Here is a 4,488-nt window from a genome sequence, read left to right on the forward strand (position 1 = left end):
GAAAGGGAGTCAAGGGTCATTGCAAGATTTCTGTTATGAGCATGTGAGTGGATATTTGGCCAATTGTTGCAGGAGAAACACTTGAGGAGGAATAGCTTCGAAAGAAACATGGTAAGTTCAGATTTTGGAGCTGCTGTGTTCAAGGACCTGTGAAACATCCAGTTAGAGATATCAAGAAGAAGTGGACATAAAATTATGAGAAACACAAGAGAAACCAACAGGGAAACAGAAATTTAGGGATCATGGGCTTATTTAGGAAAAGTGGAATCTTGATAAAAATTAGAGTAATAAAGAGCTTCTTTGTATCATAATATAGATCATAGGGGAGAAAGAACAATATTAGACATTCTCTTAAAAAGTGATGGGATGCCTGGGTGGCTCAGCAGTTGAGTGTCTGCCTTCGGCTCAGGGCGTGATCCCGGGATCCAGGATCGAGTCCCGCATCAGGCTCCCTGCATGGAGCCTGCTTCTCCCTCTGCCTGTGTCTTTGCCTCTCTCTCTCTGTGTGTTGTGTCTCTCATGAATAAATAAATAAAAATCTTTAAAATAAGTGATAAAAGAAGGGAGTTTTTATACATTGCCATAAATTTATTGTTGTTTTTTTGTAGTAACAGGTTTTGGCCTTTTGCTACCTATTGTTGGCTTCGTTTTAATGATAATTACTATGTGTTTTGCATTGTACTAATACTAGCAAGTATGAGACTTTCTCCATTACTCTGGAGATCAGCAATACAGAAATTATTAGAAAATTGTCAGAGATATTCTTAAACTTTTTAACATAGGTAATCAGTGAAATAGCTATTTAATGGAATTTTTTAAATTTAATGCATAACCATGTAAGTCCCTCTATTAAAGAAATTGTACCCATTTGTGAATATGGTCAATGGACACATGTATGGGTTAATCCTTTAAAAATCAGAACCAGGGGCACCTGGGTGGCTCAGTTGGTTTAATGTCCAATTCTGGATTTTGGCTCAGGTCATGCATGATCTCAGGGTCATGAGATGAAGCCCTGCATGGATTCCCTGCTCAGCAGAGGGTCTACCTCTCTCCTTCCTCTCCCTCCCCCTGCTGTCTCTCAAATAATAAGTAGATAAATCTTTAAAAAATAAAAATCAGAACCAATAATTGGGATAGATTCTATGCTTTCTTCATATTATGAAGTGTTTGGTGTAGTCATATTCTATTTTTGGAATGACAGCTTGTACAAATTTTAAGAAAATTGGAAGATCCATAGAAACACCAAGTTCTCCCCCTCCTTCTGTAACAGTCTTAATGATTTTCTTTATCACCTGGCATGCCTGTATGAACACAGAGGAGGTGATAGGAGACAAGGGTGATTTTCAAGGTCACTGTTTTCTTCACACGATCTTGACTGATGTCTTCATATGTTCAACTGGTAAAGGTTGCCTTTGCTCATCATAGCTGAACAACCATAGTCGTGGTGTCTGGTAATATTTATAATAAGTGATATAAAGATCATAAGTTCTGGTTTGGAAAATAGCATCCTCACCACCAGCATTAGTTTCAGTTTTATAAGCTTCTACTATTTTCCTTGTGTCTAGGGTAGCTTCATCTGTTCCCAACAATCTACTCTGTTCATATACTTCCATATCTGCAACTTCTCCTTCCTCTTCCTCTTCCTCCTCCTCACATACTACTATGCAATCTTGAAGTTTTATATTGTCCTTGCTTTCTAATTTAACATCCTTAAGTGCTTCAGTTATTCCTGCAATACCTGTGTTATGATAAGTATCTACCCAACCCTCATCACCATCATCTTCCTCAATGGTAGTTTCCAATTCATCTGAATATTCCATTTGTGTGCACCGCTTGTAGCAAGGCACGTTTTTGGTGACCAAAAGTTGTTTGCCTGTTGGTAAGTATGCCTTTACTTTCAATTCTTCCCCTGTTGCCATGTGGACAGTAGTAGACTAAGTGATCTTCAGCTGCCACAAACTCTCCTGGGGTGATAACACCTGTTTCCTCAAACTTTGATACCTTGAGGACCGGGATCAGGTACTCAGCCACTTCCAGTACCTTTCTGAAATAATCATTTAGAAAAGTCAGAGAAGTGTCAGATCTAGATGTACATACACACACATATATATAAAACATGTATCTCTATATATGTGTATATATACACATTTATATCACTAAAATAATATGTTATCATTTTATAGATACTGATAATGAAGTTCAGAGAGGTTAAATGATGTCACATAGTTAAATGGCTGAAAGAAGATTTGAAATCTCCACAGAGTTCTTTCTACTCTACTGCTCTGAATTGTCATAGTCAATATTAACAAGTCCCCATGCCCTTTACTAAGCACTTTCATCCTTATTACATCTCTATGAGACTAACAGATCCACACCACAGGGGGAGCAGTATATAAAGTGGAGTCTTCTGATTCCTACTTGTATCCCACACTCTAGGGTTATCCTGAGTTCATGTGGAGCTAACCTAGAAGTCACACTGAAATTCTGCATGATAGTTGTGGATTTGATGAGTAAGGGAGTGCCATTCACAAGGTGCATTTTAATGACAACAGAAACACAATCAGTAGGATCTGGGCCAAAATAATTAGTATGGAATACATCAGAATGGCAGCCTTCTAAGGGCTCAACTGTTTGAGGTTATGTGACTAAATGAAACTCATCTCATTTCTTCCCTGGGCTTGAATTTTAAGAGCACAAGGAATGAGAGTGTTCATTGAGAGTATGATTTAAGGTACCTACAGGAAGAGAAGGGAGACCAGAGAAAGAGGGAACAAACAATATTAAAGTTTCAGGAAGTCTGAAATGTAAGAACATAGGTCAAATGAGAGAATAATAATATAATATTGATCATGATGATGATGACAGGAAAAAAAGAGGAGGATCCAGTGCATTCATAGATATGTTTTTGTTTTAAATTGTCTGCTCATTTTTGACCTAGGATTTTCCTTCTGGTAGTTAAGATGCACTTAAAGTTTTAGCCTTTGGTTTCTACAATGTACATAGTTGGCCCCATGTGACTGTGGGCGTTAGACTCACTATGATGAGAACAGGGCCACAGTACCCCTCATAGTCTATTCCCCTAAGGAAAGCAGGTCTGGCTGTCTTCCACTGGAAAACATATCCCTCACAGAATGAGTTCATTTTAGCTGTCAGCTATGGAGTATCTAAGAATCTCTGTATGCATGCAACATTGCCAGCAAGATGCCCACCCACCTCCACTGGGGATTTTAATCCCCAGTGGGGGAAAAAGGCTGCTTCCAAGTGAGTGAAGCAGCTGTCGTTTTACACAGAAATGTCAAAAGCACAAGGAAATTTTTCATCACCAATTGGCGGTGTCATGGCCAGTGAAATACTTTGTGGTTTTTGTGTGGCTTGGGGAGAAGCAACTGGCTTTGTGAGGTTTAAGTCATAGGTATAAACTATCTGGAAAATAAACCCTTGGTTTGAATTCATTTCATAGCTGATGATGGAAGTTGAATCTGAGATGTGGCAGGTGGGATTAATCACACCACACATCTTCAAGATGGTAAAATTATTTTGTTATCTTTTAAATTTTTTTGTTATCTTTTAGATACATTTTTCTTAGTAGTTAAATGAGTATGAATATGTTAAATGAATATAAGAATGTGTAGAATTTTATCATATGTTTCTATTATCTAAAATAGTGCCATTTTTCAAAGTAAGTCTCTAAATATAAAAACATTAAGTTTGCCAAATGCAAAGAAATATAAACTATATGCCACTATGTTTATATTAACGTTCCATTTATTCAAATGTTTATTTCCCCACCCACCTGTAACCTATTCTTTCATTTCTGCATCCACCCATCATCTAATAGTTATTGATTAAGCCTGTCTATAACTGATGTACTCTGTTAGACATGGCAGGACACTGAAAGCAAAATTACTCCTATTTCCTGTCTTGTAAAAGATTCAAATTATTTGACAATTCATTTGTGACATGAAGTGAGCTACCCTACCATTGCGCAGTCATCTTTAAACAATAAGGAAAATGAAACAAATGCTGTCTTCCACCCAGCCCAGCAAGACACATCCAAACCTTGACATGGATGCAGGGCCAACCTTTAAGGCTCTTATAAGACAAGCTGTTTATGCACTTGATAATGACAACAAAATGTATATGAGCTTACAGTATATAAAGACTTTAAGTTAGCTGTGATTTAGATTGTGAGAAAATAGATGAGTGTTCAATATAAAACAATAAAAACTAACATAACATATGACATCTTTATGAACCACACTGTAAAGATCTCTGGAGTTTGCCTTGATCTGCCTGCTTATATGACTGAAGTAACAAGGTAACTCCTAGTTGTCTTGGTCCATTTGGGCTGCTGCAACAGAAATACCATAGACTGGGAGGCTCAAACAACAAACATTTATTTCTCACAGTTCTGGAGGCTGGGAAGTTCCAGATCAAGGTGCCTGCAAATTCAATATCTGGTAAGAGTCCCCTTCCTGGTTTACAAAT

At 37.6% G+C, this 4,488-nt stretch overlaps 1 pseudogene; it reads right to left on the reverse strand.

Annotated features, from left to right (window-relative positions):
* Window positions 1–1,151: 1,151 nt before the first annotated feature.
* Window positions 1,152–3,516, reverse strand: LOC140634870 (ubiquitin-like-conjugating enzyme ATG3 pseudogene; annotated as a pseudogene).
* Window positions 3,517–4,488: the final 972 nt, after the last annotated feature.

The sequence above is a fragment of the Canis lupus genome, chromosome 6, assembly GCF_048164855.1.
Source record: "Canis lupus baileyi chromosome 6, mCanLup2.hap1, whole genome shotgun sequence".
NCBI lineage: Eukaryota > Metazoa > Chordata > Mammalia > Carnivora > Canidae > Canis > Canis lupus.